A 25,961-nucleotide genomic window follows, 5' to 3' on the forward strand; every position below is an offset into this window, starting at 1 on the left:
GGAGAGGCCTGAAAACCCTCACCTCTTTTGCAGGAGCTGCACCTCCATACACATGTGAAGTTCCTTTAAAAAGGCATCTGTGAGGAGACACTGCTCACCTGGACATGCCTATTCTGAGTCCCAGAGTCTTGATACTCATCACCAAATGGGGGCCACACCCAGCCCAGGAAACTATTATAGTAATTTATCTTTCACTTAACACTTGATGAACATGGTTAAATATTGTTTGGGCCATGAAAGCCATAAAACATTTAATGTCCATAAATAGATAGGGTCCATACAGGCTCCAGAGAGAGTTAGGACATTGGTTTCTAATTCTTCATCCTTGAGGACATGGTAACAACCCATGACCAATGGCCAAGGGAAGCTCCCTATAATGACTGAGTCTGGAGCCTTTTCTCTCAGTTACCACATGGAACATTTCTTCTTCACATCTGGTTTGCTCTGAGGAGCCTACTGGTGGCTTGCAATGGGCCAGGGAAAGCATTCAGTCTTCACTGGTTACAGCCAACTGGATGGTTACAGAACACCAAAGCACCTATCCGCCTAATGTGACCCTTCTATGTCTGCCATCTTTCTTGTAGTTGGCTTCTTTATGCAGCAGCAGCACATTGCTGAGTGGAGAGGAAAGACGAAACCCCATTTTAGCAGAAATTCTCACTTTCTATTTGGCAGGCAGTTGAAAATGGGTTCTCTGTTTGCAGAAACGTCCTGAACACATCATTAGATACATATTATGATTATTTTATTAGTAGATACAGACAAGATCACAAAGAGCTATGTGCCTTGCCCAAAGTGTTTAAACTTTCCCTGTGGGCAATGACAAGCCATCAGAAGATATTTAGCCAGTGAGTGACAGTAAGTTAGCAGTAAGCAGTAAGTAAACAAAGATAATGCTAGCAGTTATAAAATAAAATAAGGAGAAACTGGTAGAAAGACTAGATATAATACTAATCTATATTAAATACATTTCATTATATTCAGGAATTTTTCAAGCAGGGAACTGCTTTCCAAGATCCATCTCAAGGTCTCAAAACACACACTTTCAGCTTGGTGGCACTACCTCCCTGACAATAGCCATTACAAAAACCAGAAGAAGTCTTGGGCATCAGTAAGTTTGTTGGTGCAGACTGCTGCCCAAGAGGATTCTCTGGTTTCTACCAGCAGAGGAAACCAGACCCAATTTCTTTGTAGCCAGTGGTCCTATGCCTGGGTCATTTCTAAGGTCAGAAGAGCACTTCATCTATACTCTAATTCTGAAATCCAAGTCATGTTCAAGGCACTTATTGGACCAAACTGTCATTTAGATTAATAGAACACAAAGCTCCCCTTGTAAATACAAATGTAATCAATACATCAGTGATCAGTGTAATAGTCATGTGGTAGTCCCTATAATCCAGTGTCCAAAGAGAGTAATGGTCCAGTTTCTGACTGGTCCAGTGGATCCCTAATTCTTCTTCCGTCACTTCTGGGCTCTGGACTGTCCATATCATATCCCTAAAGACATGACTCAATAGATCAGCTCCCAGCTGGACCACTCCCACAGGGCCATCAGCAATTGTCACCCCCAACCTCCAGGGCAATATACAACACTGCATAAAAAAGGATCACAGGACGAGAGGCAACATTACTATCCAATTTTTCATTTGTTCAGCTGGGGAAGAAAGGGAACACCTACGCTATCAAAGGCAGTGTAACAGAGAGGGAAGCACACTCATTTTGTTAGCAGACAGACTGGATTCCAATCTGAGCCTTGTGTTTCCATGGGCAATTTGCCTGACCTCTCTGAATCCGTTTTCTTATCTCTCAGATAGGAATAGGGGCCTGTGCCTTGCATAATTGAGGTAAAGATTACAGATGGTATATGTGAGGCATGTAACGCAGAGTCTGACACCAGGAGCTGTGGGGGCCATTAGGGCTGCATTCTGGTTCTCCTCTCCTTCAGGCACAGGACGGAATTGTGCTTTCCAGCTCCATTTGCAGTAGGTCTTGGCCATGAGACTTGTTTCGGCCAATGAAGCTTAAAGAGCCAGTGAGAGACTCACCACACACCCTTCCCTCTACTGCGGTGGTCATGGTAGCATGCAAGATAAAGCCTCCATCATTCAGGGTCACTGTGTGACCACGATCAGAAGAATGCCCCAACAGACCCTCATGGGACATTACAGCCCGAACAAGAAAATCAATGTTCTATGCGGCTACTGAGCTGTGAGGGGTTCTGGTCACTGCAGCATCACCTATCCCCTGCTGACCGAGAGACTAAGTACCCAGTGAAGTCTAGATAATGTGAATTTTGTTTTTGTTATTTCAAAATATCACCTTTGAAAAGAAGGTGGGAATGCCTGAGAAGTCAGATTCCGACTGAACGGATCCCAAGGTTGATCCCAAGGCAATTCACCAGTCGAGGATCCTGACACATTAGTTATTTAGACTTAAAAGGAGAAAAAATAAATAATCTCAGCTCCTGGATCTAAACGATGCCTCCATGAATTAAGGATTTAAAAAGTCACATTGAGCCAAGTAGATAAATACACAAAAGAGCCTCTACAGATTAAAAGCTCGAGGGCACTGGACCCCAGCCAGAATGATCATAATCCAAGAATCGAGGTCAACAGCCCTGGAAAATTACTCTTAAGTATTTCCAGCATTTAAAACTCCTCAATGGACTAGAAAACATCTGTTTCCTAATCTAGTGGAAAAAAGCCTCATTGCTAAATAGTAGGCAGCACCCCCAAGCATGAAATTCATTGCCATTTTCCTGGGCAAAAACAAACACACACATTAACCCTCCCTCGGTTGTTATCTGCGGATGCCACCAGCTTTAGATGCCATGACAGAAAGGGAGGTATGTTTTCTTCCTAGCTTTACATACAAACAGAGAACAGAATCCTTTGCTTTCCTTGAAACTGCCAAAAAAAGGCCAGTATGAACTCCAAAGCACCAGCATCCATTTCTTTACAGACATTTTAGGTAGAAAACGAAATATGTCGGACTACTGAATAAATATAATCTGTTTCCTTTGGCATTGACCTAGTACAGCATAAAGAACATGCGCACTAAAGCCCGACACATCTTTCAAATTGATGGAATTCAAATCCTGTCTTTACCACTTATTAGCCAAGTGATCTTAGGTGCATCACCCTCTCTGAGACTCAGTTTGCTCATATTTGGAATAACAGTGACAATAACAGCTACCATTGGTGAGAGTCTACTAGTGCCAGATGTAAGAGCTTTGTGTACATTCAATCTTTAAGTCCTTACACCACATAAAGGGTGGTTTATACAGATCTTTTTTTTTTTTTTTTTTTTTTTTTTTTGAGACAGAGTCTTGTTCTGTTGCCCAGGCTGGAGTGCAGTGGTGCGATCTCAGCTCACTGCAGCCTCCACCTCCTGTGTTCAAGCAATTCTCCTGCCTCAGCCTCCCAAGAAACTGGGACTACAGGTGTACACCAGCACACCCGGCTAATTTTTGTATTTTTAGTAGAGACGGGGTTTCACCATGTTGGCCAGGCTGGTCTCCAACTCCTGACCTCAAGTGATCCACCCACCTCGGCCTCCCAAAGTGCTGGGATTACACATGGAACTTACACAGGAGAAAAATAAGGTTCTAAACTAATAGGGAGGAAAGCCAACGTATAAAATTGGATCTGTCTGACTCCTGAGCCTGAGCACTGAATCCTCAGTGGAGGGGGGGTACATTCTCCCTCCACGACCACCCCACTCCCAACCCCAGACCACCTCTCGGGGTAATAGTAATCACAGCGTGCAGGGTGAAACAGCAGCACAGTCCCTCATACAGAGTCCACATACATCCTGTGTGAGTTACCTCCCTTTCATCTCCCCCTCTCCTCCCCATCTCATTCTGTTCCTTTCACATTTCTACATTTTTCCAAATGCTTTGATATTCCTTCTAAACCAAAAGTCTTCAGTAGTCATAAAAAGACTTCTGCAACATGTCTTATGTTCATACTAATCTATACTTGTGTCTTATGTTCATACTAAACTTTTCATTAATCTATGGAGATATGAATGTCAACATAAAAATACATATGGCCTTACATGTGTATGTATATATATAAATATAGAAATAGTGGAAGGAAATGTTAGCAGTGAATATCACTGTATGGGGAATCATAAATGATTCTTATTAGCTTTCACTTTTTTTGTACTGCGTCTGGTGAGAGTATGTTTCTTTTTTTATTATACTTTAAGTTCTACACATGTGCACAATGTGCAGGTTTGTTACATATGCATACATGTGCCATGTTGGTTTGCAGCACCCATTAACTTGTCATTTACATTAGGTATTTCTCCTAATGCTATCCCTCCCCTATCCCCCCACTCCACAACAGGCCCCAGTATGTGATGTTCCCCGCCCTGTATCCAAGTGTTCTCATTGTTCAATTCCCACCTATGAGTGAGAACATGTGGTGTTTGGTTTTCCATCCTTGTGACAGTTTGCTCAGAATGATCGTTTCCAGCTTCACCCATGTCGCTACAAAGGACATGAACTCATCCTTTTTTATGGCTGCATAGCATTCCATGGTGCATATGTGCCACATTTTCTTAATCCAGTCTGTCATTGATGGACATTTGGGTTGGTTCCAAGTCTTTGCTATTGTGAATAGTGCCGCAATAAACATACGTGTGCATGTGTCTTTATAGTAGCATGATTTATAATCCTTTGGGTATATACCCAGTAATGGGATTGCTGGGTCAGATGGTATTTCTAGTTCCAGATCCTCGAGGAATCGCCACACTGTCCCCCACAATCGTTGAAGTAGTCTACACTCCCACCAACAGTGTAAAAGCATTCCTATTTCTCCACATCCTCTCCAGCACCTGTTGTTTCCTGACTTTTTAATGATCACCATTCCAACTGGTGTGAGATGGCATCTCATTGTGGTGAGAGTATGTTTCTTTGGCAAGCAGGAAACACTAGATATTTTTCAAAATCATGGAAGGAGACCACTGTGCTCTTTTTAATTTTTTTCAATATTTGCATGTATTGCTTCCAGAATAAACAAGGGTCATTCAGTCACTACAATTATATTTCTTTTATTTTTGCTTCCTTTTTAACATGTTCAAATGCTACAATTAATGCACAGAAAAAAAATCTACTTCACACTTAGTGCTGATGATGTTCCTTCAACATTGTGAACAGGCAACTGTAGCCACAGTGGGCCTGTGATGACAAGCATGACTCCAGCACAAGACAGGGAGACCCAGAAGCAGGGCCATTAGACCTGTTCACATGGGAGATGCGGGCTAGACCTGGGCTCAGAGCCAGGCCCAGCCAAGCTCCTCCTGACCAGACAATGACCTCCCTGACCCCGCCCTCTCCCAAAGTGGCCATTTTTACAAATAAAACCAAGCTTAGGTCTGGCTTGGTTCCCACATCCCTAGTAATGGTTGGTGATTTCTTAGACAGTTGGGGCTGCCCAGATTGCCTTGGAAAATTCATGCCAGGAATAAGCTAAGTCTCCTCCTCTTCAAATCTTTCCAGGCAAAATAGAAAGCATGTGTGCTATCTTCGGAGTTTCCTTCAAATTTCATGTTTCCTTTGGCTCTGCAGAAGTGAAGTTAGTCCTCCCTGTCCCAAAACAGGACCAAAATGGCCACAGAATGCTGTGTACTTGAATCACATTGACCCAAAGTGATCACCTACCAGGCTACCACTAACATCAGGTTCTAGAGGTCCTATGCCCTCAGCTTTAAGCAAGAACCTGAAAAGCAACAACAGGCTAAAAATTTGCTTCTGCCTTTGCTGTAAGATGCTCTTGAGGGTGCTGTTGTTTCCATCACCTATTTTCTTGTGCAGCCCCAAGTTGGAGTTAAGACTGAGAAATCCTTGTCTTCCATGGGAACTGATGGATTTTCTCTCTCATGGATAAATTACATTTCCCTTTTCAAGTTGCTTCCAGGAAGTTCAAAGCCAAATGCATGATCCTGCAACAATTATGCCAAGTCATACAGCCTCAATACCTGCGGTTGGCTCTTTCCCACAGTCTCAACATTTCATTTACTTTATATTTACCCTTATTCTTACTTTATACTATTTCTTAAGACTTTACTCGGCACCACCTATTAGCCAACTCAAATCCTGTGTAAAATCTATTAGATATAAATTCATAAGGCTGAGCACAGTGGCTCACGCCTGTAATCCCAATGCTTTGGGAGGACAAAGAGGTCAGATCACTTGAAGTCAGGAGTTCAAGACTAGCCTAGCCAACATGGTGAAACCCCATCTCTACTAAAAATACAAAAATGAGCTGGGTGTGGTGGCAGGTGCTTGAACCCAGCAGGCGGAGGTTGCAGTGAGCTGAGATCACACCACTGCACTCCAGCCTGGGTGACAGAGCTAGACCCTATCTCAAAAATAAATAAATAGATAGATAGATAGATAGATAGATAGATAGATAGATAGATAGATAGATAAAGATACTGCTGGCTGACAGCAGCCACACCAGAGGCATGCCATCCAGAAGATATGCTCCAAAGGGCACCGGAAGGGGCCTCTCTTTTTCCCACCACACTCTAGTCTCAGCTGCATGACAGCTCACATTTTAAATTCATTCATCTAGCAAAACTGGCTTTCTCCTATTCTTAGGAGTAAAGCAAATATACTTAGGAAGGATGCCTCCTTATTTATCCTTGCAAATAAGTTTATTATGATCTTGTTTAATCATACATAGCTAAGCACAGGTGTGGATTTAACAAAATAGACACTAAGAGAAAGGACAATTGAGTTTGATGAAAGATTTAAGGAATGTTTGAGGATTAGGAATGTTTGCACTTTGAGGAATTGCTTTTCTGAGACAAGCAAGCTTGTAAGTGAAAAGGCTACTTGATACAAGAAAAGGGGTGAGAACAGAATTCACTCTACCTACTTCACAATTTGGAATAAACACCCAAACCAAAGCCTAAGAGTCTGTGGTGAGGGCTTGCTGTGTATAGTAGCCAGCACTTCACAGCATTTCAGAGTTCACAAGGAGCTCTCTTCAGATATTATCTCATTTAATCTTCAAAATGACCCTGTATGTTTCTGTTATTCTCCTTATTCCATAAATATGAGAACTGTGGCTCAGAGAGGTTAGTCACTTGTCCCAAGAGTACACAACTATTCAGTGGCAGAGGGAAGACAAAAACACAGATCCCTTCCATTAGAACATGGTCACTAGGGCCAATCTGAGCCGTATCCATATCGTGTGTATGCAGCACAACAGCAAGAAAGAACAGCCGGGCAGCCCCCGGCCTCGAGCTTGCCGGGAGATGAAGTGTGTGAGATCTGATTCCAGCAGCCCTTCTGCCAGAGCCCAGCGGCCTTCATACCACACAGTCTGCCTTTGGGTAACCCTAACAGGTCTCCAAACAAAACTATAACTGACACTCGAAAATGAAAACCTCTGTTGGCCGGGCGCGTTGGCTCATGCCTGTAATCCCAGCACTTTGGGAGGCCGAGGCGGGCGGATCACAAGGTCAGGAGATCAAGACCATCCTGGCTAACACGGTGAAACCCCATCTCTACTAAAAATACAAAAAATTAGCCGGGTGCAGTGGCGGGCGCCTGTAGTCCCAGCTACTCGGGAGGCTGAGGCAGGAGAATGGCGTGAACCGGGGAGGCAGAGCTTGCAGTGAGCCGAGATCGCGCCACTGCACTCCAGCCTGGGCGACAGAGCAAGATTCGGTCTCGAAAAAAAAAAAAAAAAAAAAAAGGAAGCCTCTGTCTGCTGCAACGTCCACACGGAAGAAAAGATGAGATTTGCCAAGTAGAAAAGAAAAGATTTGCCAAGTAGGAAAGTCTTTTTCTTGTACTTTACACCAATTGTTCTTCCTTTACTCTGCATATATGAAAGTGTTTCTGGGGCACTTGAGTATGGGGTGCTAAATTTACGGATTCTAAATGTTCTAATTTATTTATAATCGAGTATATGTGAAATGAGAAGAAAATGCAACTCTCAACAACGAATTACACCTTCCTCCCACACCACTCATCAACCTCAAAGCCCTCCTCCTCACAGACAGCAGATCAGGGTTTTTGTTTTGTTTTGTTTTGTTTTGTTTGAGACAGAGTCTTGCCTTGTCACCCAGGCTGGACTGCAGTGGCGCCATCTCGGCTCACTGCAAGCTCTGCCTCCCTGGTTCAAGCGATTCTCCTGCCTCAGCCTCCCAAGTAGCTGGGATTACAGGCATGCGCCACCACGCACAGCTAATTTTTTGTATTTTTAGTAGAGACAGGGTTTCATCATGTTGGCTAGGCTGGTCTCACACTCCTGACCTTGTGATCTGCCCACCTCGGCCTCCCAAAGTGCTGGGATTACAGGCGTGAGCCACCGCGCCCGGCCAGATCAGGGTTTCTAAGTCCCCATGTTTGAGGAGCTCCTGCAATGACAGCAGGGAAACTGCCCTCCCATCCAGTGTGGCCCTGTGGGGGACAGGGGCCGTAGCCAGCACCAACCAGAGATAAATCCAAACCTCAATGAGACACAATAGGCAATCAGACCTTTCAGAGGAGCCAGGCTGGATGCGGGCCAGCCGTAGGCCCAAGGCACTGTGATGGCTCAGGTGAGTTCTGTCATGGGGGCAGTGAGGGGACCTGCAGTCAGAATTGGCAGCGACCCGGCCACCGATGACAGCCTGAAGCACAGGAGGTCAAGGGTCAGCCCAGAGCAGGCAGACAGGCCCAGGGAGGGCACTTGTTACCATCGACAATGGAGGAGACCAGAGAGGGCACAGAGGCCAGAAAATCCAGCAATAGATTTTCCAGCACAGGGTAGGAGCTCCTGAACTAAAAGACAGAAGTCAGGATGTCAAATCCTAACACCAACATGTTCTGGCCGAGTCACCTCAAATAAAATATTTGTCCTCATTGTGCCCAAGTTTCTTAATTTAAAAAATAAGAGTAAGAGACCCAGTTCACAGGATTGCTGTGAGAATTAAATGAGATATTATTTATTAAAATGCCAATGCATTATCTGGCACATAACAGGTGCTCCATAAATGTGTCTTTTTCTCTTAAGACTCTACTGGAAGTTGCAAGTGCTCCATGCCCCAAACTAAATAAAATGCCAGATGTAGATCTGTTTTGCTTCTCTTCTTTTCTTTGTTAGTTTGAGTACCTAAAGTTGGTGCTTCAGTGTATGAGAGTCCAATTTCAACATTACTTCCCCTGCTGCATCCTTCATGCCTTTCTAATCTTCCTATAGGCATTCTTAAATACACTTCTCTAAGAAACAGTATATTACCTACTTCAAAATATTATAATATTTGATGAGGGGCATACCCACCTCTGCCACAGTCCCCACTGCTCCCTATTGTCTCAGTCCTGGCCCTATCTGCACAGAGGTGAAGAGCAACAGCACATATGGCCCATCCCAACCCTATCATGGCATCATACAGCTATGATTCCATGAGGACTACCCTACTGCTGAGGTTGAATATAGTTCCATGGCAGCAGAGCCTAACCCAGCAGAGCAGCGGTAAGGCCTCAGGTGGCACCGGGCAAGTGGTAGCCTTGGCAAGGTAGGGAGGGAAAATGGAGGTGCATCTGCAGTCTTCCAGGGGTGGCCAATACAGGTAGCAAGTCAGCACCAGCTCGGTTTCCAAAGCCCCACTGTATCTCAGAAGAGAAACAATTACTCAGGAAAATCAAGGCCTGTGAGCCACTCTCCATTCCCCTCCCTAAGACCACAGAGCGGGAAAAAAAAATGCTTGAAAGCAGATCTGATTTTCAAGCTTCCACTCTGCTTTCGCTAAGATGATTTAAGCTAGCCAAACCTTCAAAGCCTCTAGCCTCCACAGATTTCACGTTGCCTTGGCAGCAGTGGGGAGAGCAATGACCAACAGTTACCTCTTCGAATGCTTTTCAGCTTTACTGTTACGGTTGGAAGAAGTCAAGTCAGAGCACACCTAGACAGCAACCTCATTGCAAATTCCCAGGCCTCCTTCAGCCTGTGGCCTTGCTCAGCTCACTGTGATGTAGCAAAATGGGCCTTGGGGGTCTTATCTGTATGAAACATGCTGTGTTTGAGAGTGGACAGCTTGCTGAGCCATTGCAGAGGGCAAGGAGATCAGGAAGCAAAACAGCATTCATGGAGGGGATGTCCTAGGGGTCTCACTGGAAGCTGTCAGGGGCCAGGGATGATATTCAAAATATTTAACAACAAAGGAAGGCAAGAGAGGACCACCAAATCAAAATGATTGCCCCACCAGTCTGGACTCCGGTATGTCACACCAACAGCCCATGGAGAAAGTAATGTTATTATCCACATTTTACAATTTTGAAAACCTAACACAGAACTCATGAACAGCTCTACAAGCTTCCATCTGGTCTGCTGAGAGGCCTGCCCACTGCCTCCGGGAAGACAGAATGAGGCCAGTGAACAGCTGTAAAATATCTTTTAGAAGAAGGACATCTGTTCTGGTCCTGGGATCACATAAGCTTCCTGGTTGAACTCTGAGGTCATGGGGTTTATTGTATTTACATGAAGAGCCATATTTTCACCAGAATCATAATGCCATCAAATTGGAGGACAGGACTTCAGAAACCACAGTGAGGTTTCTGCAGGCTAGTGACAGAGCTGGGTCCAGAACCCAGGCCTCTGGCTCCCACTCTGAGAACCTTCAGGCCACAGATGCACCCCTGCTCAGGCCCTTCTGATGTCTGTGGCATTGCACAGTTTGCCAAGCTCAGCTTTGCCAGAGGTGAAAACAGATGCAGAGGCATCTCAGCTCTAGACTCATGTTTGTTGATGGGACATTATAACCAAGTGATGGACTTGATCTCAGAAGCTCCTATGAAGATTCAGGAATTGAAAGTTGGACTGAGGGTAAGGAAGGGCAGTATGTTAAGACTGGAAACTCAAGTATTTTCAAAGTGATCAAATTGAGGCACTGTACCCTGTAATGTATGGAAATACTCTCATGTTGATCCAGCTGTTCAATTAAGAGAGTGCACTTGAAGCACTTAACTGGGTGCATTTCATGCCTCAATAACTTTTTTTTTAAAAAAAGGCAAAGCCATAATCTGTTTATTCTTCATATTGAATGCGCCTCTAAAAAGCCTAAGCTGAAATTTAAAGATATTTACAGAAGCACCCATAAAGAAAAATAACCAAGCCTGCTGCCACCCAACTGACAGTTTTTTAAAGCTTAAGCAAGAAAATTATACGGCAAAGCCTGGAATGCCTGCCCCACCTCCAGGAGCACAGGCATGTGTGTGTGTGCACCCGTGCGCGCACACACACACACACACATAGACACACACACACACGTGCAGTTCCAGCTTCTCAGACACAGCCGCATGCACACAAGCCTCTTTCCCAGATATATTGTGACAGCCACTAAGTTAATGAGATCCCAACTGTCACCCTCAGTTTTTACATCTGTTTTTAGTGTTTTCATTCCAAGACTGTTGCCCAAAAGGCAGTGAAAGGCAAAATGCATATTATCAGCCTTCTTCCTCCTCCTCTTTGGAATAGCAGAGTCCCCACGTGGCAGCCTGGAACAAAGACCCTCAGCTCCCTGGAAAGGGAAGGCTCTGACTCCAGGAAGATGGCAGGGCTGGAGTCTCCATGCCACTCGCACCAGGTATTGATGGGCAACCACAAAGGCTGGGCAGGGAAAACAAAACCATTAAACTCTCTAGAAAAATACCGTGCTGCAAGCCAAGTGCCAGAGCAGCAGCAGGGAAACCGAGGGCCTGCACTCATGGAGTAACTCAAAGTCGGAGCAGTGTGAGAAACACACTATTCCAAATTGGAGGAAGGGTGAGCTTTCTGAATGGATAAAATGTAGGAAATGAGGCTTTAATGAATGTCTGTTTAATAAGTCCCCAAATGTGAAGTGTGTATAGGTGCTCTGAGGCATCAGCAATCCACTGCAAAATTACCTTCAACCTGAGAGCAACGAACACGAGTTCCCTAAATCACGAGCAATTTGTTTTTATGACAAAAACAAAAGACACCTTTTTTTAGCCAAGTCAGTGGAATTTTTCATAAAGAGTTTTTCATGAAGAGTTTTTAAACACTGAAGGGAAATATACTACTTCAGTGATTATGCTGAGGTGCGGGATTAAGCGAGGTTAGATTGTATTTTCCATAATACACATGTACTTATTAGAAAAGGTAGATTTTAACTTCTTTTCAGAGCAATAGATATCAGTGCTGGGAGCAGGTAAATTTAAAAAAAGAAAAAGAGCAATAGATAGAAATGTTAAACTGCCCCACTCCACACACACACACACAAGCACACAAATACATACATCACACACACACACACACACACAGAAGTACTGACTAGTCCCTCCCATTCCGTCTTTATTTTAATGGGCAGCAATGATTACCTACCCAGGCGATTGTCTGCAAAACACTGTGCAGGTGACACTGCCACACTGCAGTTTAGCCTGGGGCCAAATAGCCTGACAGGGAGGCTGGCATGAATTTTTCACAGAATACCCATGGCTAGCTTGTTACAGGATGTGTTGTGACATCAGGTTGAAGGTATGACCAGGCAAGAAAGTGAAGTGGGAGCTGTCAGGGGAGAGGTGAGAAGAGTATTATCCCCTCACTCACCCAAAATGAGCTGGCCAGAGGACAAGTCCCAGCCAAGAGCACTCAAATCAGAACTTGGTCGCTTCTCTGCCTCTCACCTTAATAGATAAAACTGCTTATGAATTATTAACAACTATTAATAATCTAACAATTTAACAATTGATAACTATTATAACTAATAACTATTTAATAATTTAATAGTTCATAATAGACATTTGTAAATTATTCATAACTGTCAAGGATCCCCAGTAGATACTTGGTGGTTTGTGAGTTTAAGAGGAAGAACTAATTCCATTTCCTATATAAACCCCAAGTCCCAGGACTTGATTCCTCTTAACAAGATGTCAACAGAGGGAGACTGGCAGGCTATCAATCCTTGCCCCCTTTTCTGGGCTCTTAGAACTTTCCAGCAGCCATGCTGATGGGGAAACAAATAACTGTGGCCTTCCACCAACAGTTCTCTTCTAGCTAACTCAATCTTTGATGCGGTAGATGCTCCATATGTACACACTATTGATATCCTCCTGTGTGATATGGGAGCTGTCAAAAATATGGAACCAAATCTATACTCAGAATGAGTTGGCCCGATCTCTTTGTAGTTCACAAGCATGGTGATTGGGTGCTCAAGCCCATGTGTGAGGTGTGCCTCCCTCAAACCTTGTTACAACGTAGGCACAGCATCACCTGACGTAAAAAAGAAAAAAATTAGTTGGCCTAATTTCAAATCCTCCTGGTTTATGTTCAGTAATTAAATTACTCATCCCCGTATGAACTAATGCTTGAGATTTTTTTTTTTTTTTTTAAACAGAGTCTTGCTCCGTCGCCCAGGCTGGAGTGCAGTGGTGCGATCTCGGCTCACTGCAAGCTCCGCCTCCCGGGTTCACGCCATTCTCCTGCCTCAGCCTCCCAAGTAGCTGGGACTACAGGCGCCCGCCACCACGCCCAGCTAATTTTTTTGTATTTTTAGTAGAGACGGGGTTTCACCGTGTTAGCCAGGATGGTCTCCATCTCCTGACCTCATGATCCGCCCGTCTCAGCCTCCCAAAGTGCTAGGATTACAGGTGTGAGCCACCACGCCCGGCCTACTTCTTAGATCTTTTAACCAGAGCTTAAGAATACTTGTGAAAGAATTATCCAAATTTTTATTGCCTTTTTTTTTTTTTTTTTTTTTTGAGACAGAGTCTCGCCCTGTCACCCAGGCTGGAGTGCAGCGGTGCAATCTCGGCTCACCGCAGCCTCCGCCTCTCAGGTTCAAGCGATTCTTGTGCCTCAGCCTCTTGAGTAGCTGGGATTACAGTTATGCACCACCACACCTGGTAAATTTTTGTATTGTTTAGTAGACACGGGGTTTCGCCATGTTGGTCAGGCTGGTCTCAAACTCCTGGCCTCAAGTGATCTGCCTGCCTCAACCTCCGAAAGTGCTGGGATTACAGGCATAAGCCACTGCACCTGGCCTAAAATTTTATTACCTTAAATCTCAGATCTTAATTTGAGTTCTCAAAATTAAGTCCATCAAAAGGGCTGAAACACTCATTCAAAAAACTAACTTCACACAGTGCAAGATATACATTTGTTATATTAGTTTATAAGGTTCTCAAGTGCAAGACTATGTCTATGCTTTATTATATCTCCTCAAAAGCATACTGACAAACAGATGCTCAGAATCATTAAAAAAAAATCTAACATAGAAATTTATGAATAAGTTCTAACTCTGCCCTGTCCAATAGGGTAGCCACTATCACATATGATGGAATAGTTTGGATACAGGATATGTTAACCTACTTTTTCAACTGTAAATTTTGTAAAATCTAGATACAGATCAAGTATTTCTAATGAAAATTTAGCATCCTACTGAAGATATAAAGTATGCATAGAATTTCAAAGACTTAGTCCAGATAAAAAGAATATAAAATCTCATTCATAATTTTTTAACATTGGTTATGTATTAAAATGAAAATTTTTTAGATTGGGTTAATTCAAATTAATTTCCACCTGTTTCCTGTTTGTTTTAATTTTTTTTTTTCTTTTTTTTTTGAGATGGAGTCTCACTTTGTCACGCAGGCTAGAGTGCAGTGGCATGATCTTGGCTCACTGCAAGCTCTGCCTCCCAGGTTCACGACATTCTCTTGCCTCAGCCTCCCAAGTAGCTGGGACTACAGGCGTCTGCCACCACGCCTGGCTAATTTTTTGTATTTTTAGTAGAGACGGGGTTTCTCCGTGTTAGCCAGGATGGTCTCAATCTCCTGACCTCGTGATCCATCTGCCTCGGCCTCCTAAAGTGCTGGGATTACAGGCGTGAGCCACCGCGCCCGGCTCTTTTAATGTCTTAATGTAGCTACAAGAAAATGTTAAATTATGTATGTGGCTTATGTTATAATTTTATTCAACAGCACTGCTCTAGCTTGCTAAATATGGTGGGGTAACTAACAATAATAGCATGTTATTCATTTATTGTCATTACATATTAGTACATCTTTTGTAGCTATTGTAGGATTACAATGTTAATTATTTTCCCATACTCCTTTCATTCTATGTCTAAATATTAAACAAATATAGAAACCAAATGGCTGATGGCTATCCTAAGAAACAAAGGTGATTTATTCTACCACTGCCAGTGGGCAGCAGTAAATGCCAGTCATTCCAATCACTCCCATACAACCTGGCTCTTGGCTGGGCACAGATACATGAAAGGCAGCAACAGCAATGCTAAGGGGAATCAAGAGTTACACCCACATTTGCCATCTTAACCAAATATATTCACAAAGGGGGCCATTAAGTGTGACATGTGAAGACAAAATACCAGCCTTACTGAGAGCCATGAAAAGGCCTTTTGCAAACGATGTATTCTGGAGTACAGGTAGCATCTGAATTTTATTATAGACCCAATCACATCTCTATATTTCATGTTTATTTCTGGTTGCTGAGAAATTCCCAAGTTCTTTTTTCTTACCCACCAGAAAGGTTGTAGACATCATCAGGTATGTCCCCTTCTTCTCCTGGGGTCCCATTATACAAGACGGCACACTGGAACATCACACAACCCACCGGCCACCACTTCAGTAGCTTGCAGGGCTTTTATGCCTGTCTATTCATCTTTGCAAACATTTTTTAAGGCCCACCCTCTGTCAGGCTCTGTTTTAGGTACTAGTGTAATGTGACAGAGAACAAGGAAAACACAGATCATTGATGCCTATATTGTTTCTGCATCTTTTTATCATGCCACCATACTCAGGCTTAGGCATCACAGTAAGATCCTGTCTCAAAAAAAAATTAATAAAAACAATACAAGCTAAGAGATATAAGAAGCCTAAAGAATGAAACACCGAGTTTGTTAAAAGAACTCTGCCTATATCTGACAAGTTAGTAACACTTACTAACTTTTTAATTATGCAATGTTTGAAATATGCAAGAAGATATAAAGAAAAATGTAACAAACAATCATGTACCCATCCCTCCTGAATTCCATATCCTATTTCTTCCCACCTTGACCCCACTGAATTAATGTGTATTAGGTCTGTGCACTTCTTTATACTTTTACTACGTAGCCACATATCCCTAAGCAATATGTGGCTTGACATGTTTTTAAATTGTATATTGATATGGTTTGGCTGTGTCCCCTCCCAAATCTCAACTTGAATTGTATCTCCCAGAATTCCCACAGGTTGTGGGAGGTACCCAGGGGGAGGTAATTGAATCATGGGGGCTGGTCTTTCCCGTGCTATTCTCATGATAGTGAATTAAGTCTCACATGCTCTGATGGGCTTATCAGGGGTTGCCACTTTTGCTTCTTCCTCATTTTTTCTCTTGCCACTGCCATGGAAGAAGTGCCTTTTGCCTCCCGCAATGATTCTGAGGCCTCCCCAGCCATGTGGAACTATAAGCCCAATTAAACCTCTTTTTCTTCCCAGTCTTGGACATGTCTTTATCAGCAGCATGAAAACAGACTAATATATATATACATCAGTGTGTTTTAAATAGGTGTTTTTAAAAACTTACCTAATGTTGTGATAAGCAACTACCTCTGACTATATCAGAAACCTCAACAATTTACCAAGTTTGCTGATAAAAATATATTTTTCTTTTACTCACCACCCAACTGACATATAAATGAGTATAAATTTAAATATTGCATATGATTATATATGTGCATATATACAGCAGACAGAGTTCACAGCTAGAATAATAAAAAAGAAGTTCAGTGTGTTCCATAATCATTAAAAATACTGAAGGAGGAACTTGGAAATCACTTGTATACATAGGGGCATTTTTCTAAAATAAACTTTAAATTAGAATTTTTGAATGCTGCAAAATATACAAAAAGGTTTACCATGGAAAGTAAGCCTCCTCCTGCCCTCACCCACAAGCCACCCAGTAGTAACCTGCCCATAGGTAACCAATGTAACTTCTTATGTATATATCCAGAAATATTCCACATAGACAAGCAACCATGAATATATTAATATTTTTGTCCTCTTTTTAATAGAAATGGTAGCATCTTGCTATTTTCATTTGATAGTATAGTTTATAGACCTTTTTATATTGATGCATATGAGCTGCCTTGTTCTTTTTAATGGCCGCATCCATTGTATAGGTGTCCCATGCTTGATTTAGCCTATCTCGTTTATGGAGAGGTTGTTTCAAATCATTTGAAACAAACAGTGCTGCTGTGAAGACTCCCTGTATACATTTCACAATGTTCAAGAATATCCACAACACAAAACCTAGAAATGGAACTGTTGAGTCAGAGAGAGAGAGGTAGATAGAAATAACATATTTTGGTAGCTATTACAAAAGTGTAATAGAAGTTACACAATTTAACTCCCACCAGACATTTATAAAAGCATCTTTTTCCCCACTGCTTTTGCCAACGTAATGCACCATGTGTTATGTTCATCAAACTACGTGGTAAATAGTATCTCAATGAGGTTTTAATTTATGAATTTGTTTTAAATGCTTAACAAATTCTGAATTTTAAAAGAAATAAGCGTAACTTAAAACAATACAGGCCAGGCACAGTGGCTCACATCTGTAATCCCAGCACTTTGGGAGGCCAAGGTGGGCAGATCGCCTGAGCTCAGAAGTTTGAGACCAACCTGGGCAAAATGGCAAGACCCTGTCTCTACAAAAAATACAAAAATTAGCTGGGCATGGTGGCATATACCTGTAGTCCCAGCTACTCGAGAGGCTGAGGTGGGAGGATTGCTTGGACCCAGAAGGTCGAGGCTGCAGTGGGCTGTGATCATGCCACCACACTCCAGCCTGGGCATCACAGTAAGATCCTGTCTCAAAAAAAAATTAATAAAAACAATGCAAGCTAAGAGATATAATAAGCCTAAAGAATGAAACACCAAGTTTGTTAAAAGGAAGGTGCTATAAAACTCAAGGCATGACACTATACCATAAAGAGGTTTATTAGCTTCATCTGGGCAATAAAGACAAATATCTACTTACAATATTGCCCAACCTCTTATATAAACTAATTCAGATTGTTGACACGCATACACACTTTATAAAAACTCAGGATGTGTTCTCACATACAGAGAGAACCATCCAGCACTGGTCTGAAGTTCAACTACTCAGAAATATCAATACTATAGATGAGTGGCTGATTTAGGCTGTATAGCATTCCTGGACTTAACTGGTGAAAAAGATGAAGAAAGGAAGATGAAGGGCAAATTAAGGGTAAAAGAAAGTGGTTCTTCTCAATGTCACACACACCCTCATTGACCCCATGATTGTCCTGTCCTTCAGATCAACAGTGGGGGTGGATCCTGTGGATACCAAGATCCATGACTGTTCATGTACCTGACATAGGATGGCATAGTATTTTCATATAATTTGTGGACATCCTCACACAGACTTTAAAACATCTCTAGATTCCTTATAGTGCTTAATATAATGTAAATGCTATGTAAATAGTTGTTATACAGCATTGTTTAGGAAATAATGACAAGAAAAAAAGTCTGTACTGTTCACCACAAAGGCAATTTTTTTCTGAGTATTTTTTATCCGTGGTTGGTTGGCTCCACAGACGCAGAACCCATGGGTATGGAGGGCTAACTGTATTCTTGAAATTTCCTAAGGCCTGATCTTGAGTGCTCTCACCACAAAAAATTGTAACTATGTGAGGTGATGAGTATGTTATCTTTATTGTGGTAATCACTTCACCATGTATACATATATCAAAACATCACATTGTACACTTCAAACATATATAATTGTTATTCCTCAAGTATACCTCAATAAAGCTGAAAAAAGTAAATAAAATAAGTAACCATGAAAAAAATAAAATGAGCATATTACCTCTCAAAAAAAAAAAAAAAAGGAGCTGGGTCACCTAGATTCTGAACCAGGGCTTGGCTCAAGTGAATCCTGTCAAGTTGCTTGAGCCCCTTGGCTACTGGCTCCTTGTCTATTAAAATGAAAAGATTGAAGTGGATTTTTAAGGTCCTTCCCAGATGAAAGACACCACTGGTACTACTGATTAATAGATGATAAGTGGCTTTTCCAAGAACGAAAATGGACAGGGGCTTCGCTCACCTTCATTCTAACATGCATTTGCTGGACACAAGGCTATAGCTTGGGGGTGGTCAGTAACCACTGAAGCCAAAGAACAGAGATTTCTACAAGCATTAAGTAAAGGTACTGTAACCCCAGGATCTGGCCAAAGAGTCCGTTGACAGGCATATCCGTTGGATCACATACCATGACTGAGAGGGATGAGACAAAACAATCTGAAATCTGGTATCAATAAGGCCGATGAGGATTAAAATCAGTGGGACAAGAAATTTACTCAGCTCAAGACCCTTGCAATGGTACTGGGTATTGCACGTCTAATCACACCTACCATAAAGCCGAAGAGAAAACCTCCACTAAATGAGCTTCCTTCCACATCATCAGCTACAAAGCCTGTGACAGGCAGACTGGTCCTAAGGATGCCCTGCAGAGGTGTACATCCACAGAAATGAAAAGCAAGGAGATTCAGAAAACAAGAAGAGTACATCTACAAACACAAAAGCCAGCAAAATGCAAGTCATCAGAAAATATCCAAATCAAGATACAGGCATAATGGTCATTTTTATCAAATACAGAAATTCCATCAGCCAAAAAACAGACACTAAATGAAAAAAGGGACTTGGTGCAGAAAAAAAATTAAAGAAACAAAACTGAAGACCTAAAATAAGAAGGTAGTCAGTTGGCCAAGCACCATTTTCTACTTATGAATTAATTACTCATTTGCTTAATATATGTTTATTATTCTAGACATTTTGTTATACTCAGCTACCTTTCTGCCACCTGTTCATCAAGTTATTTTATTGTTCATTAACTGGACCCACCCAATAGAGTAAACAGAGAGAAAAATTAAAACTCCTGGAAGTTGATCTTACTCATGTAAGTAACAACAGTAAAAGACTGTGTGACATCATGCAAGAGGCAGGAAGAGGAAAAACTGAGATTGAGTCTTGTAGAGAATCAATAGATTCCATTTGTCCATCACTTAAGAGCCTGTGTGGCTGTTAACTCCACTGACACTCCCTAGAACTCTGGCCATTTGACCTGGCCTTAACGTCCCACCAAGCATCTGGCTTGTTCACTTCCAACTTCCTACCCCAGCCTCCTGAACTCTGACTCCCGACCTGGAGCAGGTATCCACAAGCAGACACGTCTGCTACCATGACTCACATGCTCTCAGCCTCACCCCTAATTTCAGCCATGTCTGGGTGGACCATTGTGTGGAGGTTTCAGCTCACTTCAAGATGATAATATCTTACATGTACCTCGCAGCCTCGGTTCTCCCCAGGGGCGTCCCCAAGACCACAGAGGCTACTGAGAGATGCCTAGGCCTGTGTACATGCACAGTTCACAAGTGCAGGAGAACGAACACTCTCAGGGCCCACACTCAACCAACAGGGGAGAGAAACTGATGGCAAACGCTGCCCTGGCCTCCTGGCCTCAGGGCTGACAATTCTGAAGCCTCCTCAGAAGTCAGCTGGGTTGAACTGCCATGGCCCACAGCAGTAACCTCAACCATGCATCTGTCTTAGTCGGCTCAGGCTGCCGTAACAAAATATGACAGACTGGGTGGCTCAAACAGCAGAAATTTATTTTCTCACAGTTCTGGAGACTAGGAGTCCAGGGTCAAGGAGCCAGCAGGATAGCGGCCTTGCCAGGGCCCTCGGTTATCTTGCAGACAGCTGCCTTCTCACTCTGTCCTCACATAGCCTTGCCTCAGTGCATGCGCACTGGAGAGGAGAAAGAGGACAAGCTCTCTGGTGTCTCTTCTTATGCGGACATTATTTCCATCAGGCAGGGCCCCACCCTCAGGACCTCATTTAACCTTAATTACTTCCTTAGAGGCTCCACATTGAGGAGTTATGACTCAACATATCAGTTTGCTGGGGACACAACATCTAGTCCATAACAGCATCCTTACTCCTTCCCTGCCTCAGTTCTACTCTTTCCCTGCCTCAGTCTCCCCACTTCCTCACTCTTGCTTCCTGGAATCACCTCCCAAATAAATCACCTGCACATAAGGCTTCTTCTCGGGCCCTGCTTTCAAGATCCCAGCTAAAACAGCACATCTCCTGACATGGTACTCTGATGCCACCTGGCCAGATGTTCTCTGCCAATCTAATACTAATCCCTCTCCCCAAGCTCATCTTCTGTTCTCAACCCTCTCCCAATTTAACCCACCTATCAACTACACTTTAAGTTCACCATCAAGTTATTCAACACATACATTTACTGGGTTCCTATTACAAGCCCAGATCCTAGTGCAAATGCCCATAGGTCTCAAGCAGTTAATGTGTCGGGGGTACAGGGCCAAGCAGAGCAAGATCCCTTGTGTCTTGTGTCCAGTTCCATAATTTTCATTTAAAAATGGGAACTTTTTATTTTCATTGAAAAAGGGATCCATTTTCATTTTGTCTCATTTTAACTTAACTTTGTTTTATAATGATGTAAAACATGTACATGGTTTCAAAGTCAAATATACCAAAAAGGTACATTCAGAAAAGACTAATTTCCATCCTTTCCATCTGTTTTTCCCTTGCCCTTCATGGGTAACTTTATTAGATTTTTTTGTTTATTCTTCCACTTAAAAATATATAAGCAAAGTATCCCAATTTTTAAATGTTAGTAACTAATTTAAATCTATTTATTATACAATACAGATCACACCATCATCTTAGAGCTTCTAGTTTGACACATCTGTACACATTTCTGAGGAGGCAGCAGGAAACAAACACAGCCCCTGAGCTCTTGGAGTGTAGAGGTGGGGACAGCCAGGGTGAGAGGCACTTACCACACAGTGTGACAAGTGCACCAATAGGGTCGGAGAAAGAGCAATGGCCCCAAAAATGGCCATATCCTTATCCCTGCAACTCATGAATGCCCAAAGGAGAAGGAAAGTTGCAGCTGGGATTAAAGTTACTAACCCAATTACCATGGATCATACACACAGGCCCAAAGTAATCACAGGGTCCTTAGACGTGGAAGAAGGGAGCAGAGTTCACAGACAGAGAGAAAATTTGAAGATGCTGGCTTTGAAGATGGAGGAAGGGGCCACAAGCCAAGGAATGCAAGTAACCTCTAGAAGCTGGAAAAGATAAGAGGTTCTCCCCTAGAGCTTCCAGAAGGAACACAGCCCTATTGACACTGTGATTTGTAGCCCACTGAGACCCACTAAGTTTCAAGCCACTAAGTTTATGGCAATTTGCTACAGCATCAGTGTAAAACTAACACATGGGATAAACCCAGGATGCCGGTCTTGAGGGAACACAGGGTGTCAGGGAAGGCTTCCCAGGGAAGATGACATTTGGCTGAGTCCTAAAGGATGAACTGGGTTTGTGGGGTGGGAGGTCCAAGAAAAAGCAGCATATGAAAAGGCCTTGTGGTATTCAGGGAATTTCAAGGCATTTAAAAGCAGCAAAAATCTTAATTCCTTCAGGAATTTCCCTTTTTTTTTTTTTTTTTTTTTTTTTTTTTTTTTTTTTTTTTTTGAGATGGAGTCTCACTCTGTCATCCATGCTGGAGCGCAGTGGCACGATCTCAGCTCATTGCAACCTCTGCCTCAGGGTTCAAGCAATTCTCCTGCCTCAGCCTCCCAAGTAACTGGGATTACAGGCACCTGCCACCACACCCAGCTAATTTTTGTATTTTTAGTAGAGATGGGTTTTGCCATGTTGGACAGTCTGGTCTCAAACTCCTGACTTCAAGTTATCCAACCACCTCAGACTCCCAAAGTGCTGGAATTACAGGAGTAAGCCACCAATGCCTGGCAGCAATTTCTCAAAGATTCTCTTAGGAATACTATTAGCCAACTCACTTCATTTTACAGAGCCTGAATAAAAGACCTGGAGAAGTTGAAAAACCTGCAAAAGTTATACAGTCCTGGGTTTGTCTGTCTTCATTTGTGAAATAAGGAAGTTAGATTAGGTGAACCATAAGCCTATCCATGACTACTTAGCAGATAAACTCAGGTGTGCAAGAAATACAACAGTTCTCATTTTTGCCATATAAATCTGGCTCGGGTCCCCCATACCACTGGGCTGGAAGGAAATTTGATCTCAGTTATTACTGATACATATACATGCCCTGTACCTTGGCCAAGGTTATGCCAAGGTCCTACGGTCTCTGAAGCATCTAAGCATCAAGGAGGCCCCTGGGGGTCTTATCCTCTAGTCCTCAATGATTACAGCTAAGATGCCCATTTTCCCACCTGGCATCTCAGGTCCAGTGGTTCTGATACCTTTAGGGTCCCATGCTCTGTGGCAAGGCTGGGAGTCCATATTCCTAGATCCATCTGCAGTGGAATTACTATGGTGCCATCTCCTCCGTGGTACCACCACATCCCTAGTACATTGTTTCCATGGTAACCGCTTTCCAGGTTCCTGGAATCTCCCTCCTCTTACTCCCCTCTGCATCTCAAAGGCTCTTATTTCCATCCATCAGGAACACTTGGAGATATCTCTTTCTAGAGTTTCACCTTTCACAGAAGAAAGGAAGAGCTGCCATCTTCCAGCAATTTCGGCTGCCTCCCTAATCAGATCAGAGAGGAAAATAGGGAATAGAAGAAGACCACATGTTTATTCATTAATATCTCAATGAACTGTCCTGGCACACCTATGTTTCAGAAACAGGGATGATAATTTTTTGTTTTCCCTCAATAGGGAACAACACTACTTCAGCATTTATGGCCATAAAATTGACTTCATTAAAAAATATTATCCCCAAAATAATAATAATCTCTCAGTATTATATAATCCAAACATATGGTCATGTCTCCTTGGTGGTTGAAAAGCCACAGAAATACCCTAATCTTGCTAGATTGCATAAGAAGGATGCAAAAATTGCACCATGATGTTCTGGGGATTCTCTGATAGCAAAGAGAAGGAAAGGAAATAAGAATACCAGAATGGGGGGACTCAGAGCCAATCAGCAAGCATTTTGTTCTGAGGATTTTTCTATCTTGCTCAAGATGTTGTTAACATTACACACTGAAATATTCAGGATTCCTTATTGGTAAAACAATAAAGTAGTTTCTCCCTGTCTCTCAAAATAATAATGATAATAATGATTGTATTAGTCTATTCTCATGCTACTAATAAAGACATATGTGAGAATGGGTAATTTATAAAGGAAAGAGGTTTAATTGACTCACAGTTCCACAGGACTGGGAAGGCCTCAAGAAACTTATAATCATGGCAGAAGGGGAAGCAAACACATCCTTCTTCACATAGTGGCAGAAAAAAGAATGAGTAAAAGGGTGGAAAGCCCCTCACAAAGCCATCAGATCTCACGAGAACTCACTCACTCTCACGAGAACAGTAGCATAGGGGTAAACGCCCCCATGATTCAATTACCTCCCACCAGGTCCCTCCCACAACACATGGGGATTATGGGAACTACAATTCAAGATGACATTTGGGCGGGACACAGCCAAACCATATCAGTAATAATAATAACCATTTCGCTCTTGCCAAGAAGATCTATTCCAGCCTAGAAAGAAAGTGCTCTGCCCACCCCACATTCAGAATCAATGCAACATTATTGACAAAGCAGCTCATCTCTGGTAGAATGCTTACCTGCTGCCCACCCCATAAAGAAATTGGGCCCTTGCCCATTGATGGCCAGTGTGTCATCTGAATTTTTACCTTCTGCCAGGCAGGGCAAGGAGAGAACATGTCATCTGACATGTAGACACCTCTTCCTGGTCACTACATCTCATAAGAATTGATTCAGCCTCTTCCTCCTGTTCCTCCCAGCCCTGCTGCTATCCCTCTTGTTTCAGGATTCCTGAGCTTTTCCCTGACACTTGGCATATCTGTCCAAGTACCCAACTCTAACTGTACACACTCCCTGCATGAATGATCATTATTCACTGGCAACAAAGGCCATCAGACTTCCTGCCATCACCTTGCCAGGAGCAGCCACCACTCTTTGAACTTCATATTGGAGCATTCCCATTGTTAATGCTGACGGTAAGCCTCATGAATTATTTAACAGCTTCTTTATCTGGGCTGGCAAAGAACGATGTGTTCTGATCAGAGGCTGTAGTGTCCTGATCAAACAGGACTCATTCACCCACTGCCTTCCAAATTCTCTATGGGTACCAGCAGTCGCCTCCAGATATAAGCCCAAATCCATGGTCACAGCTGCTGGTTCAGGAACCAGCAATCTATCCCAAGGGGGCCAGCTAGGTTCTGGCTCATGCGCTGTCCCATTAGATGATGGACGATGGTAAGGGTCACCATCACCCCTCTTTGCTCTAACAGCAAATCCTCTCACTCTCCCAAAAGGTCCCGAATCACAGTGCTTAGCACTTCCTGAGGAGGGAAGATGCAAAAAGTTGAAGCAAGCTCCCCAAACACACCTCAATCTGATCGAAACCCATGATCAGTGTCAGAGAGGCAATTTAATGACCTACAACTCTTTCTGGTGGACACCTCATTCCTGGGTTGTGGGTTTTCATTCACTGTGAGAGGGTCTCTCCCACTTGGACATTTAAACTGGTCAAAGATAATTGAGGTTCCTGGCCAGGCACAGTGGCTTGCACATGTAATCCCAGCACTTTGGGAGGCCAAGGTGGGCAGACCACTTGAGGTCAGGAATTCCAGACCAGCCTGGCGAACATAGCGAAACCCGATCTCTACTAAAAAATAAAAAAATTAGCCAGGCTTGGTGGTGTGCACCTGTAATCCCAGCTACTCGGGAGGCTGAGGCAGGAGAATTGTTTGAACCCAGGAGATTGAGGTTGCAGTGAGCCAATATTGCACCACTGCACTCCAGCCTGGGTAACAGAGAGAAACTCTGTCTCAAAAAGAAAAAAAAAAAAGAAGAAGAAGCTTAATGAGGTGCCTTTGAGATGGAACTAGCAGCTCCTAGGGAATCTTTTAAGCTGAACTGGCC

At 42.9% G+C, this 25,961-nt stretch overlaps 1 protein-coding gene and 1 non-coding gene across 3 annotated transcripts in view; one reads left to right on the forward strand and one right to left on the reverse strand.

The window, feature by feature from the left end:
* FRMD3 (FERM domain containing 3) overlaps nt 1-25,961 on the reverse strand; it is a 294,544-nt gene that overhangs the window by 195,118 nt on the left and 73,465 nt on the right. The window lies entirely within an intron of this gene.
* On the forward strand, nt 13,139-13,241 carry LOC115935918 (small nucleolar RNA U13). The gene has a single exon (XR_004071508.1). It is a non-coding gene; the product is annotated as a small nucleolar RNA U13 (small nucleolar RNA).

Source organism: Gorilla gorilla, chromosome 13 (genome assembly GCF_029281585.2).
Source record: "Gorilla gorilla gorilla isolate KB3781 chromosome 13, NHGRI_mGorGor1-v2.1_pri, whole genome shotgun sequence".
In the NCBI taxonomy this organism is placed as follows: domain Eukaryota; kingdom Metazoa; phylum Chordata; class Mammalia; order Primates; family Hominidae; genus Gorilla; species Gorilla gorilla.